Below are 16,565 nucleotides of genomic sequence, written 5' to 3'. Positions count from 1 at the left end.
AAGGCATTATTACTGTAATATCATGTGCTTTGTGCTATAATGTTAAAATTACTACAATTAAATTGTGAAATATTTTTACTATTTAAAATAACTGCTTTCTATTTTAATTTATTTTAGAACGTAATTTATTTCTGTGATGCGCAGCTGAATTTTCAGCATCATTGCTCCAGTCTTCAGTGTCACATGATCCTTCAGAAATCACTCTGATATGATGATTTGCTGCTCGAGAAACATTTCTCGAAAGTTTAAAGAACAACGTTCATCTGAAATAGAAATGTTTTGTAACATTATAAATGTTTCACTGTCACTTTAGATCAATTTGATGCATCCTTGATGAATAAAAGTCACACACAGACAGAGCTCAAACGTTTGAACAGTAGTGTATGCAGAGTTTCACACTGACCTCGGCCTGACCCAGAATGAGTTCGGCCCACGTCTTCCACTGAGGACACTTGTCTCTCTCGGCGAAGGTGGTCTCGTTGGAGTCCCAGCAGCACTGCTCATGATTAAACCACATGGCACTGAGACACACGCCCTCCTTCAGATCGTTCAGCCAGTCGGCTGCGATGTCGATCACTCCGGCTAACGCTCCTGAGGGAACCAGGAAGAAGATCGGCTTTATGCAATTCACAATGTACTGCAGTAGAAGCCAATTTATATAAAAATACACAGTGCATTCAGAAAGTATTCAGACCCCCGCCACTTTTTTCAGTTTTGTTATGTTGCAGCCTGATACTACAATTGCTTAAATTAATTTTTGTAATGACAAAGTGACAGAAAAACACTGTCCAAGAATTATCTTGTTTTGAGAATGTATCAAGAAAAGACTGTTTAGACATTTGTTTTGAAGAACATAAGTACTGAGGAAGATATTCATTTAATGGCATGACTTTCTGCTCTGATTGAAGACCTTCACAGGCCTTAATGTGTGGAAGGATGAACTGAGACTTTTAAAGATCCACAGAAACCATGTAAAAATGACCAAAATCTACTTTTTACCATAAAATGCACACATGACTACCATGATGATACAGGAGTTGTGATAGAAAGACAAATGATAAAAAAAAAACATGGCTTAAACTCATATATAGTGCAACACCCAAAGACGAAAAACCATCAGTATAACAACTGACCTTAAAATAAGGCTAAATAACAGAAAACATCACAAAACCCTCCAACGTACATTACTATTTACAATAATAAAAAGAAAAACTATATTCATATGTAATGTGTTACACAGGGACTTGTGGGAAAGGCATTTTACTGTTTATCCATAAATCTGACAGTATTTTACAGTAAAATTAGCTATACTGCGATGTTAGACCCTTTACAGTTTTTTCACTGTATTGTAAGGAAACTCTCAGTTCAGCTTTTTTTTTTTTTTTTTTTTTTAACTTTTTTTTTTCAGTAAAAGTCAAATATTTCTTTACAGCGATTGTTCCTGTAGTAGGTCTTACTGTATGCAGCTTTGAGTAAATGTCTGACAAATAACCAAAAGCACAAATGCTCAAGCTCAGGGTGAATTTAGAAATAAGCCAAGTTCAGTATTAAGTGTTCAGAAGATTAAACCATGACTTACAGCTCAAAGGTGTGTGTGTGTGTGTGTGTGTGTGTGTGTGTGTGTTTGGGTTAAGTGACCACAATATTGAGGTTTGTGGCGGAACATTTAATTTCCTGCAGGTGCATTTTAAGCTATTGTTTCCTAAAACTTAAAGACAGTTTGATGAAACACCTGCATCTCATTTGTAGGCATTTAATTTTAATGCTACATTAAAAATAAATGTAATTTTAATGCTACAAATAAAAAAATTTATTCAGCAAGGATGCATTAAATTGACCAAAAGTGCATTAACGATAAAATTACCAAAAAGGTCTCCACAAAAATATGAAGCAGCACAACAGTTTTCAACATTGATATTAATACTTTCTCGAGCAGCGAAGATTTCTGAAGGATCATGTGACACTGAAGACTGGAGTAATGATGCTGAAAACTCAGAATCGAGGATTGTAACATTTAACTGCCATCTAAAAATGTTGGTGTCATATGAGCTTATTTATTAGAATACAAGAGAACAGGGTCAAAAACAATGAGAGCAACATCTATTTTATTTTTTGTGGCAGGGCTAGTAGAAACAATCCTCAGCGTTGAGTCCTGCTCCCTGAACTGAACGGAGAGAGACAGATAAACTGCAGAGCAGTGTGTCCTCAGGACCTGTCTGCTCTATCTGAACTAGTTTGACGACAGAGCGGTTTCTGGTTATGAGTCATCTGAAAGATCATCTGAGGACTAATATTAAAGAGATTCTCTACACTGCAGACCAGCTTCACTCAGCTCATCTGTATTCAGTGAGTATTTTCAGTAAGTGATATTCTGAGTTACAGTGTCGTTTACGCCAGTATCTGACGACCTCACAGCAGTTTCCATTCAGGCAGTGTGTGTGTGTGTGTGTGTGTGTGTGTGTGAGAGAGTGAGTGCAGTGAGTGATGAGTGAGTGAGTGAGTGAGTGTGAGTGAGTGATGTGAGTGAAGTGAGTGAGATGTGAGTGAGTGAGTGAGGTGAGTGATGTGTAGTGAGAGAGAGAGAGAGAGAGAGAGAGAGAGAGAGAGAGAGAGAGAGAGAGAGAGAGAGAGAGAGAGAGACTATATCGTGGGCGGCTCAATGTGTGAAAGTGAGTGAAAGAACAGCTGCTAGAGAGAAACAGTAAGAGTGTGTGTGTGTGTGTGTTTACCTGATGCTAGTCCTGTTAGCGTCACCACCAGCCAGCCGGACCAGGCGTCGTACAGACTCTTGGTGAACTCCCATGCCGATTCCTTCTTTTTACTGTTTATCTACACAGACGGAGAAACCATGAGTAGGTAGAGAAGCACAGAGCTGCTGATTCAGGATCTGGAGTTTCTAGCAGACGTGATCCCTGCAGCTGGTCAGTTTGCAAACCAGAGTATCACTTCCAGTCAAGCAGGAAGTTGATTTGCCTAAAATAACGTGCATTCAAATGTTATAAGCTTGAATATATGTGCTCTAGAAAATTATCCTAGTGTCGCGCCGACACTGTAACAAAGGAATAAAATTACTTATATTAAATAATTATAATTTATCAATAACAAAACGTAAATAAATGACCAAACTTTGATGAACAAGGAGAAAACTACAGTTTACAGCAATAGTACTGATCATATTTGTTGTATTATTGATTTTCAAATATGCACTTTTTTTTATTATTCATTCGTTGAATGATTAATCCTGTCTTTTGTATCCATGAAGTTTTGTATCCACAAGTTAATAAATGCACACTGAAAAAAAATATTATAATAAAAATAACAACACATAAAATATAGATTGAGGTAAAGTTTCCAAAGAAAACAAATCAATAGGTAAACAACAAAAAAATGAATTGTTTAATTTAATAAATAATGAGACCGAAATTATAATATAATATTAATAATAAAGCAAGCATATAAACAAAACAGATAAATTAATAAAAAAAAAAAATAAGAATGACAAGTTTCTATGAATGCATGCATAAATAAATAAACAAACAACCACACCAGCAGAGATGTAGTTCAAGTTTTCCAAAATGAATGAATAAACTAAATGAGATGGTGTTCAATATTAAATGAATGAATGAATGAAATTGGGTTCCTTTGTGAAGTTTTTAAATAATTAGAATATTTAAAAAAACACCTATACTGTGATGCAGTAGTCAATATTTGCAGTGGATCTAAAAAATTCATCAAAGTTGTCCTAACACTAGAACACATTGGTTTTAGGACAACTTTGATGAATTTTTTGACCCACTTCAAATGTTGACTACTGTATATAGTATTAGTGTGCCATAAAACTACTGAATGTTTCTGTCATAGCCATAGAAAGGCCATGACAACAGCTGGTGCGTTACCTTGCGGTGTCGCTCTCTGTCTTTGCACTTCTCTCGGACCCAGTCGATGGTGTGGAAGTCGTCGTAGGTCCCCACACCTGGAATGGGCTCCTCCAGCAGGTCCAGCAGGTGGGTGGAGCTACTGGCCCCGCCTCCACCCCCTCCATTAGACATGGCGTAGTTTGACCCTAAACACACACACACACACACAGAGAAGTGAATAAAAGAACTGCTTTGAGAAGAGCCGTAGTTAGTGTGAATCTTTGGGTCGAATCAATTCACAGGTTTTCGGAATGATTCGATTAAATCTGATTCACAACAAGATTCGATTTGATGTTTATCTGATTCTCATTTTCTAAATGCATTCAAAGGATTATTGAAATGCTTCTCCTAATGTTTAATGTAGCATTGCATGACCATTTCAGCAATGGATGCTCTGCAGTGAATGGGTGCCGTCAAAATGAGAGTCCAAACAGCTGATAAAAACACCACAAGAATCCACACCACTCCAGTCCATCAGTTAATGTCTGGAGAAGTGAACAAATCCATTATTAAGACATTTTTATCTTCAAACTATTGCTTCTGCCTAAAATATGAGTCCATAATCCATAATAACACTTCCTCCAGCGAAAAGATGTTCTCGTCTGATTCAGATTATGGACTCATATTTTAGGCAGATGCAATAGTCTGAAGATAAAAATGTCTTAATAGACTGGAGTGGTGTGGATTATTGTGATGTTTTTATCAGCTGTTTGGACTCTCATTCTGACGGCACCCATTCACCGCAGAGCATCCATTGATGAACAAGTGATGTAATGCTAAATTTCTCCAAATCTGTTCTGATGAACAAAAACTCATCCACATTGTGTCTGGCCTGAGGGTGAGTGAATCATCTGGACTGAAGTGAATGATTCATGATTCAAAAATCTATTTTTAAAGATTAACGCATTTGCATCAGCAGGATTCGTAATCATTGCATCAGGAAACGAAGTGAATCATTACACCCCTACTATTTAGCGTTTCTTAGCTGTGGCACTCAAGTGAGTGACTGAACTCTCTGAGGCCGCAGAACTGCATGTCCAACAGTCATTACAACAGCTTTTTTGTTGGCTGCACTTAATGAAAGCAGAGATCTGGGTCATCTGGACGCGTGTTTCGTCAGCTGATAATCAGCAGCTAATCAGCTTTTCCACACAGCTCCAGCCAGACACAACCTCACACGCTAGAGAAACACACGCTTGTACACACTTCCCTTAGAAACAAACCAAAGCAGAACACAGCTGACACCTAACCAGGTTACACGCTTAAATAACCTCCTGTAAACCCAGAAACAGCACAAGAAATGTCACTCTTACACATATAAACATGCATTTGCACGTCATGTGACGAGGAGTAAAACAAGCCATATTCAGCAGCCATCAGCATGCAATGAACATGTGCACAGTGTAAGTTATTAAGTTATTAATTTTAGAGAACATATCTTTAATACGGTGTATTTTGTCAGCAGATCTTTTAATGTTTTAGTATGAACAGTGGAAAACCAGATTAAAAAAGGCAAAAAGGACTCATTGATTTAGCTTTTCTAGCATCTTTAAATCAGAGGGATCAAAAAAAATAAATCACTCAACCAACCAATTAGCTTACAGCTTTTCTAGCATCTTTAAGTCAGAGGGATCACAAGAAATGACTCGTTTAACCAATTAGTCGATGCACAGCAAATGAAAAAAAAAACAGGCTTTCTTTAGAAACAGGTTTAAGGTTATGTGTTTGGCTCTGCCTCTGCAGGGTTTGACTACCAGACAACATTTCCAGCCAATCAGTGGTGATTACATTACATTACAATGAGAAAGATGAGAGGTGTTCACTCTCTTAATATTACCCCGCTGTGTGTGTTTGTGCTGCTCAGATTAAGGTGTCTGATGTGAAGAGAGCTGCACTGCCTCTCATCCAGCGCAGAAGCATTCTATCAACCCTGCAATGACTGCTGCATCAGTGCTCTGCAATACATTACTGACGTCAAGTCAAAGCACTCATCAGCAGCTGATGCTCTTTTAACGCTAAAATAATTTCTCCTGCTCTAGTTTAATGTGCAGCTCTGAGCAATTACTGAAAAATGTGCACTTTTATTTGAAAGCAGCACACAAAAGCCTGTTTAATATCATCACCGTTTCAAACACCTTCAGACCAATGAAAGTCAACGGCTATAAACAAATAATGTTACTATAATGCAATTAACATTTACATAACACATTATTATTATTATTATAAGTAAAATATTTATCTATCAAAAATTTGTGTAATATATAACTATATATTTAATTATATACATTATTATACAATTATTTTCATATGTACATGTATATAAATATTAATTATTGTTGTTGTTATTAAACAAATTACAGACATATTTCAGCATAACTGAAAAGAAATCAAAAAGCTAATAATGATATGATTATTATTATTATTTTTTAAAAACAATTAGTACTTACCTAATATTTATTATGTTAATATATAAAAATATTATAATATGTAATATATAAATATTATTATTGTAATTGTTAAATAACAGACATATTTCAGCATAAAAATTACAAAAAGCAAAAAACTAATAATGATAATTATTATTATTAAAAAGAGTTGTACTTACATAATATTCGCTTGTATTAATAATTGTTGATAACATAAATAAACAAATAACAAAAAAAATTACAAGAAATCAAAAAAAAAACAAATGAAAACAAAAACTAAAAAAAAAATTTAGTACTAACATAATATTTATTATTATGTTTTGTACTAATCATACTATCTAATATTATTATTAGTATTTTTTATATATATATATTATATATATAGTACTAATATTTATATAACATATATTATATATATATATATATCTATATATATATATATATAAATATATATTTAATATATGTATATAATAATATATAAAAATGTGATGTGTATACACAATTTGTAATATGTGGTGTGTGGTGTGTGCGTGTGGTGTGTGTGTGTGTGTGTGTGTGTGTGTGAGAGAGAGAGAGTGAGTTACATCGTGTTATCTTGTAAGATATAATTTGTTACAGTTTTCATGTCTCAAACACAAGTATTATTTTTGGCCATGACAGAGATCTGATATTCTATTTGTTGCACTGAATATTTAGTACATCCTATACTGTATTCTAAAATGATATTGACTTTTGCATAGATTTTATTGTAAAGAGCTTAGGCTCATGTAACCAGACGTTTTAAGATATATGAATATGCTTTTAAGTTTTTCCTTGTGGGCTCATGGGTTTTACATTTATTTAACAAGCAAAGCAATAGACATTATTTTCAGTGTGTTTGTGAAACGCTGAGGTACCATCGTAGTAGTTTTGTGTGCGCTTGAATGTCACGTAAGGTGACCATATTTTAGTTTTCCAAAAAGAGGACGGTGGGTGCAGGCGGGGCGGGGGTGTGTGGTGTGGTTGGTTGGTGGTTAAAGTAGAGCCCAAAGAGTAGTGCAATGACCATATCCCAAATATCAAAATGTCCATTTCCATACCTAAAATAAATAGTTTTACAGTTACTGTTATGCTTATTGATCATAAACTCAGCTAAAAGCTTCCTACCAGTGGCCCTCCTTCACAAAAACATCTAGCACCGTTTTATCACAGGCAGAATGCAAAATATTTCAATAAAAAAAAAAAAGTGAAAGTGAAAAAAAATTACAATACAAGCATTTCAGTCAAATGCAATTTAAACAAACATTTCCAACCTTTAAACCACGGGGAAAATCAACCCATTAACAGTTTAAAAGTAGCCATACGGGAAAAATATAACTGCAGACAAAAATCCCCGGCCGGAGGCATTTTTTTTAGGTCCAAAGAAAAGAGAGGAAATATGGTCACTCTAAAGTCATGCCAATGTACAACACAAAGTACCTCACGCAGGAAACCACTTAACGTAAAGCCTAAACTTGCCTAACTAATGTAAATCAAGCAAGCTAGTACGCATAGACCACGAAGTGTTGGGCGGAATAACACACAACAGCGGACGAATATGAAATTTTTCCAGAAAACTTCTTGCACACAAAGTACTTTCTTAGGACCTGTATCAATGTATGGTTATTTTCAAAACTTTTCCGAGGGCCTTGAAAAGCATTTTTTTTTTTTTTCCTATCAACCCTGCAATGACTGCTGCATCAGTGCTCTGCAATACATTACTGACGTCAAGTCAAAGCACTCATCAGCAGCTGATGCTCTTTTTAACGCTAAAATAATTTCTCCTGCTCTAGTTTAATGTGCAGCTCTGAGCAATTACTGAAAAATGTGCACTTTTATTTGAAAGCAGCACACAAAAGCCTTTTTAATATCATCACCGTTTCAAACACCTTCAGACCAATGAAAGTCAACGGCTATAAACAAATAATGTTACTATAATGCAATTAACATTTACATAACACATTATTATAAGTAAAATATTTATCTATCAAAAATTAATATATAACTATATATTTAATTATATACATTATTATACAATTATTTTCATATGTACATGTATATAAATATTTATTATTGTTGTTGTTATTAAACAAATTACAGACATATTTCAGCATAACTGACAAAAAATAAAAAAACTAATAATGATATGATTATTATTATTATTTTTAAAAACAATTAGTACTTACCTAATATTTATTATGTAATATATAAAAATATTATAATATGTAATATATAAATATTATTATTGTAGTTGTTAAATAACAGACATATTTCAGCATAAAAATTACAAAAAGCAAAAAACTAATAATGATAATTATTATTATTAAAAAGAGTTGTACTTACATAATATTTATTAATATGTAATATATTATTATTGTTGTTGTTTTTATTAAACAAATAACAGACATACTTCAGCATAAAAATTACAAGAAATCAAAAACTAATGATATGATGATTGTTATTAGTACTAACAATTAGTTCTAACATTATTGTTATTATAGTTGTTATATTATATATATAATATTATATATAGTATATTATTAATATATTTATTATATGTATAAAATATATTATATATAATAATATATATAATATTATAATATATGTCATTACATATTATATCGTATGTATGTGTGTGTGTTGTGTGGTGTGTGTGTGTGTGTAAGATTGTGTGTGTGTGTGTGTGTGTGTGTGTGAGAGAGAGAGAGTGAGGTTACATCGTGTTATCTTGTGAGATGCATTGTTACAGTTTTCATGTCTCAAACACAAGTATTATTTTTGGCCATGACAGAGATCTGATATTCTATTTGTTGCACCGAATATTCAGTACATCCTATACTGTATTCTAAAATGATATTAACTTTTGCATGGATTTTATTGTAAAGAGCTTAGGCTCATGTAACCAAACAATTTTAAGATATATGAATATGCTTAAGTTTTTCTTGCCTCATGGGTTTACATTATCTTAACAAGCAAAGCAATTCAACATTAATTTCAGTGTGTTTGTGAAACGCTGAGGTACCATCGTAGTAGTTTTGTGTGCGCTTGAATGTCACGTAAGGTGACCATATTTTAGTTTTCCAAAAAGAGGACAGTGGGTGCAGGCGGGGCGGGGGTGTGTGGTGTGGTTGGTTGGTGGTTAAAGTAGAGCCCAAAGTAGTGCAATGACCATATCCCAAATATCAAAATGTCATTTCCATACCTAAAATAAATAGTTTACAGTTACTGTTATGCATATTGATCATAAACACAGCTAAAAAGCTTCCTACCAGTGGCCCTCCTTCACAAAACTTAACATCTAGCACAGTTTTATCATAGGCAGAATGCAAAATATTTCAATTAAAAAAAGTGAAAGTGAAAAAAAAAATTACAATACAAGCATTTCAGTCAAATGCAATTTAAACAACATTTCCAACCTTTAACCCACGGGGAAAATCAACCCATTAACAGTTTAAAAGTAGCCATACGGGAAAAAGTGCAGACAAAAATCCCGGCCGGAGGCATTTTTTTTAGGTCCAAAGAAAAGAGAGGAAATATGGTCACTCTAAAGTCATGCCAATGTACAACACAAAGTACCTCACGCAGGAAACACTTAACGTAAAGCCTAAACTTGCCTAACTAATGTAAATCAAGCAAGCTAGTACGCATAGACCACGAAGTGTTGGCGGAATAACACACAACAGCGGACTAATATGAAATTTTTTCCAGAAAACTTCTTGCACACAAAGTACTTTCTAGGACCTGTATCAATGTATGTTTATTTTCAAAAACTTTCCAGGGCCTTGAAATTTTTTTTTTTTCCAGAATCACAAACTTTCAAGGATTTCAATGACCCGTGGGAACCCTGGCTTAGTTTCGGTCCGAGCAACAGCAGAAAACACAGAGCTCTGGGTGTTCATGTGCATTAAGACGCACGGCATGAGCAGAAAATCCAAGCACGCTTACAGGAAACATTGTGAAGGCTAATAATGGGTTTGACAGACATATGAGGAATGGTGATGGATTATTCCTCAAGTCCTGCGGCTTCCCTCCTGCATTAATGCATTACTGCACTCACACAACAGCAACAAGTCTCTCCTGTTGAAACCAGTATGAATTATGAATGACAGACGAATGCAACATCTTTACTGCAGCATCACCGAGAGACAGTTATAACCCAGATCCATATTTTACATTAGGTTTTTTTTTTTTATTATTACATTTAACATTAAGTTATTTAAAGTTTTAGTAATTTTATTCTTTATTTTAATCATTTTTTAAAATACATATTGTTTATTTTTCAGTTTTAGATTTAAGGTTTTATATATATATATATATATTTCTAAGTCGCTTTGGATAAAAGCGTCTGCTAAATGACACTAAGCTTGTGTGCTGTGTGTATATATATATATATTATATATATATATATATATATATATATATATAATGAAAATATATTTATAAATAATTATGTATAAAACATATAATAAAAAAAAAAAAAAAAATAATATATATATATATATATATATATATATATATATATATATATATATATATATATATATATATTATATATATATATACACACACACACACACATATATATATATGAAATCATTTTTCATAAAAAAAAATTTTTTTTTCAGTTAAGGTTCATATTTATACATTATCCTCATCAACAGAAATACACAGCACGCACCTTGGGATAACACAGAACAGTGTTTATACGATGTAGAGATATTTAACTGATTTTGGGCCTATAGTAAAGCAAAACAAGTGCAAGCCACACAAAACACATACACGCCATAAGGAGTCAAGAATACACCCGTGTTATTAACTCTGATATCAAACACGCAGAATTAACACACAGCATACATATATACATATGAATGTGTGTTGTCTCGCTCTGTGTGTGTGTGTGTGTGTGTGTGTGTGTTACAAATGCAACACGTTTACAATGACTGCAATGCATCATGCGCTAATTATTGCGTGAAAACCTGTCACACACACACACAGCATCGGTGACACTGAGCGTGTACCTCGGCCGCGGAGCTCCTGCAGCGGGATCGTGTCCCCTCCGCCGTCATACGGGAGATACGTGTCTGCGGAGTCCTCCTCCTCCATACCGATCACACCGATCCGCGGATCACAGGCGAGCTCGAGCAGCGGCGCCGCCATCAACAAACAAAGAAAGCGAGATTGATTCACTCAATCCAGCCCCTCCCTCAGCCAGCTACTTAAGCCAGCTCTGTTTACTGTGCGCCTCGTAAAACCAAAACGCTAGGATAATATCACGATGCCTTCCAATTTCATACGTAAGAAAAAAAAAAAACAATGTGAAAACATATACATATAAGCGCTTCTTAGATATCAGAGATATTTCAGCCCAACTACGACATGAAACCAGCACTCAAAAGCCTTTGACCATTTCAAAACCTTGAATGCCCATGGCTTTTCCAGTCATTTTATTATTAATATGGTTGTTGTTATATATATATATATGTGTGTGTATATGTCTGTGTGTGTGTGTGTGTGTGTGTGTGTGGTGTGTGTGGTATATATATATATATATATAAATACACATATACATACACACACAAATTACACACATTTATTCAAACCGATTACAAATGATTAGATAGCAATCAAAACCAACAAAAGAGCAATAATATGCAAGTGCCATGACAAGTCTCAGTCAGAATAATACAGTACACGAAGCAAGTTTTTATATATAACACTTAATTCTATAAATTGTTATATAAATTATTCACGCATAATTAAATTATTAATCATTTACACATACATATAATACATATTTTATGATTAATAATAATAATAATAAATATTTATATAAATAATAATCGCATAATTAAATTATTAATCATTTACACATACATATAATACATATTTTATGATTATTTAATAATATAAATTGTTATATTATTAAATATATTATACTTAACTATATAGTTATAAATTATTATATTTTTAATTTAATACATTTATATAAATGCTGATTGTATAATTAATATATATATATATGTATATATATGTATGAATGTATATATGTATATATATGTATGAATGTATATATGTATATATATGTATGTATGTATATATGTATATATATGTATGTATGTATGTATATATATATTATATATATAATGTATGTATGTATGTATATATATATATATATATATATATATATATATATATATATATGTATGTATGTATGTATATATATATGATAATATATATATATATATATATATATATATATATATCCATATATATATATATATATATAATATATATATATATGTATATATATATATCCTAATCATTTAATTATGTATAAAAAAAAACATAAATAAACAAACACACACACACACACAAAAATAAAACAATTAATTATACATACATACATAATTATAAAAAACATTTACTTATAGAAATCAACACACACACACACACACACTAGAGAATCGCAAATATGTTTTGCACATTGATTCAGGAGGGAACAGTAGTTTCTGCTGAGCACAGCTAAAGTTGATCATTAAATACACACAACAACTACATCTGTTCCCTGCCACCTGTTATACACACACACACACACACACACACACACACACACACACACAAGCACCTGGCGCCTTATTTCAGTGCCCAACAAAGTAGACCGCCTCAGAATAATCTCATAGATTAGTATCTAGGACAGAGCAAGAATCAGCAGTGAACACAGCAAACCAAACACACACACACACCACAAAATCTCCATTTACCTTAACAATAATCCTGCTGCTGCCAGGTAACCGCTCTGGACCATGAGATCAGGTCACCCATTGGCTTTTATTATGGTGTTTAAATCAAAGCAGCAATCACAGTCTCAGTCCAGGTAGTGTTTTCAGCTTGACATGACATCAGCGCCCCGCACACACTGGAAACCAAACACCCTCACGCCTCGCAGCTGACACGTCGTCACACAAAACAACCGGCGCAAGTCAGTCCAAACTTCCTGAAGCGCCGCCTTCATGCTGACAGGCCAGCCGGACTGGTTCCCATGCGTCATTTCTTTCTTTTAAGCCAAGACATATTTCACTCACGCCACGCTAATTACACCTTATTTCCCATCATTCTCTGCACCGTAAAAAATGCAACTTCACACTTTCCAGTTTACGAAACCTTTTGAGTCTCAAATACTACAAAATGCTATTTTCTTGGAACTTCATAAAAACCCTTGTCAGGCCAACAAAATTACCCCAAATGTTGTGCCAACTAGTCAAACACAGTTGTCTAAAAAAAAAGCATTGGCTAAACAAAGTATCTTTACTGATAAGATCTATTGTTGAGAGAACTCAATAGTCTTACTGCATCAAGTTGCCTTATTTTTTTAATGTTTTCTCAACCATTTATTTTTACAGTGTGCTTGTGTCTGATGGGTAAGTTTCAGATAGTTTGTGTTAGACAAGCTAAGATGTGAGCAGCTACCGTCGGATCATCAGGATGGAATGAGAGGTAGAGTTGAGTGTCATCAGCATAGCAGTGATATGAAAAGCCATGTTTCTGAATGACAGAACCTAATGATGCCATGTAGACAGAAAAGAGGATTGGTCCAAGAACTGAGCCCTGAGGCACCCCAGAAGTTAGAGGTTTCTGATTGAGAGTTTGTTTGAGAATGACACTGAAAGGTGACTCCTCGCTGTTAAACGTATACAAAAGCTCTTGTTCTGTGTGATCCAAGAAACAAAAGTCTGCGGGACACCACTATGCTGCTGCTGTGGAGACACTCATGAATAATGAGCAGCCCAACTCTGATCTCATGACCTCTGTGTGCAAAACTCTACAACAATGTTTTTATGCAGGTTGTCATCCCACTGCTTTAATAATGACACACACTTACAGAAGAAGCTGTGTGTCCTGCAGTCAGAAACCCAAAAGCAGTGCGTTTGTGTGCCAAACCACCAAAATCACCAGGCTGTTGAGGTCCGATGAGTCACACTCAGAAAAGTGCCACAAAACACTACCGTTTGAAAGAAATTCATACTTTTATTCAGCAAGTATGCATTATGAAGGATCTGAGGATCCTCAAATGCAAACTGAGTGTTTTTCCTTCAAGAGAGAAACCATACATTTGTGCTGTGTTTTAATTTCTTTTATATTCATTTATAATAATTTATTATTTATTTTTTTCCTTATTCTATTTAATCATATTAAGAATTTTGTCTTCGTGAATAAGAGATACCAGGGAAGGTTTATGGAAACTCAAGTTTTACAGGATGTGGTTTTGAAGCAGTTTTGGTATAACAATACTTGTTGAATTTGTGCTGGTCAGATGAAGTCGGAGCATTGAAACTTACGCAACTAAGACTATTCAATAAACTCTGCTCCTTTTTATCATCACTTCGTCTCTTGCTTCTGCTCTTCACTGGACTTTTCCTCAGTCAACTTCTTGTCTGAGAGAAGACTGTAAATAGAAGACTGTTTTGAGTATTTTGGGTTCCAGACAAGACTTCTTGTTAACAGGTTTTGGGTATTAGACTACTTTGCTGAAGAGTTGTTCTGTTTCCAGTCAAAACTGATATTTTCTGACGGGTTCTGCTGTCCGGGCTGGATCTTAATTGTCTGGCATGGAGGCATGACCTAACAATTAAATTAATCAAAAGTGGCAGTAAAGACATTTTCCATGTAGAGACTTATGATCCCCCCCCCCCACCCCCCCATTCAATTTTGTTCCATGTTTCTAGAAATTCAATTTTATTTTTTTTTTTTTTTCAGTTTAAATGTTTCTAGAAATTCAATTTTATTTATCCAAAAGCATGTCTAATTAACTGAAATCATAAAATGTACAATATTAAACAGCAATTTATTAAACATTTAATAAAAATTAAAAAGGCCCTATGAAAGGTTTTATTTTTCGGCTAATTAAATTCTGGTAAATATGTCTTTAAAAATAATGTTTTAATAATAATTTCAGTAGTATTAGTAGTACTATCATTACATTAAGTAATATTTCCGTCACGGTTTCTTCAAGTTAAACTGCACTTTTATTTTGACGGGATGCTGTAAAGACCTTTAGGTTTCTGTTTGTATATGATATGATAATTTTACTCAAGAAATGGTAAAATGCTCATGAAGTGACTCTCTGAGCAGTTACAGATTATGTGTATGTGTTCATGTTCTCACATAGAGGCGACAGACTCTCATCTATGGGGCTATCAAGAATCAACCTCAGAACAAAAATCCCCTAAAGCATGAACCACCTTTTTAAGGTCATGCCACAGCATCTCAATAGGATTCAGGTCAGGACTTTGACTAGGCCACTCCAAAGTCTTCGTTTTGTTTTTCTTCAGCCATTCAGAGCTGGATTGCTGGTGTGTTTTGGATCATTGTCCTGCTGCAGAACCCAAGTTCGCTTCAGCTTGAGGTCACGAACAGATGGCAGGACATTCTCCGGTTTTGGGTAAACAGCAGAACTTCATGGTTTCATTTTTCACAGCAAGTCTTCAGGTCCTGAAGCAGCAAAACAGCCCCATACCATCACACACTACCAACACCATATTTTACTGTTGGTATGATGTTCTTTTTCTGAAATATGTTACTTTTACGCCAGACGTAATGGGACACACACCTTCTAAAAAAAATTCAACTTGTGTCTCGTCAGTCCACAGAGTATTTTCCCAAAAGTCTTGGGGATCATCAAGATGTTTTCTGGCAAAACTGAGACGAGCCTTTATGTTCTTTTTGCTCAGCAGCAGTTTTTCGTCTTGAAACTCTGCCATGCAGACCATTTTTGCCCAGTCTCTTTCAGCCGGTCACTCCTGGGAAGGTCCTCCTCTGTTCCATGTTTTCTCCATTTGTGAATAATGGCTCTCACTGTGGTTTGCCGGAGTCCCAAAGCTTTAGAAATGGCTTTGTAACCTTTTCCAGACTGATAGATCTCAATTACTTTCTTTCTCAATTCTTTCTGAATTTCTTTGGATCTCGGCATGATGTCTAGCTTTTGAGGATCTTTTGGTCTACTTCACTTTGTCAGGCAGGTCCTACAGTATATAAGATATTTCTTGATTGTGAACAGGTGTGGCAGTAATCAGGTCTGGGTGTGGCTAGAGAAATTGAACTCAGGTGTGATAAACCACAGTTTTTAACAGGGGGGCAAACACTTTTTCACACAGGGCCATGTAGTTTTGGATTTTGTTTTCCCTTAATAATAAAAACCTTCAATTCA

The 16,565-nt window shown here is 34.3% G+C and overlaps 1 pseudogene; it reads right to left on the bottom strand.

The window, feature by feature from the left end:
• The window catches only part of LOC109058462, a 52,507-nt pseudogene that overhangs the window by 24,702 nt on the left and 11,240 nt on the right, over positions 1 to 16,565 (bottom strand).

The sequence above is a fragment of the Cyprinus carpio genome, chromosome B7, assembly GCF_018340385.1.
Source record: "Cyprinus carpio isolate SPL01 chromosome B7, ASM1834038v1, whole genome shotgun sequence".
In the NCBI taxonomy this organism is placed as follows: Eukaryota; Metazoa; Chordata; class Actinopteri; order Cypriniformes; family Cyprinidae; genus Cyprinus; species Cyprinus carpio.
Note: the sequence above shows the minus strand (reverse complement) of the source record. Positions and strands in the feature narration are given on the sequence as shown.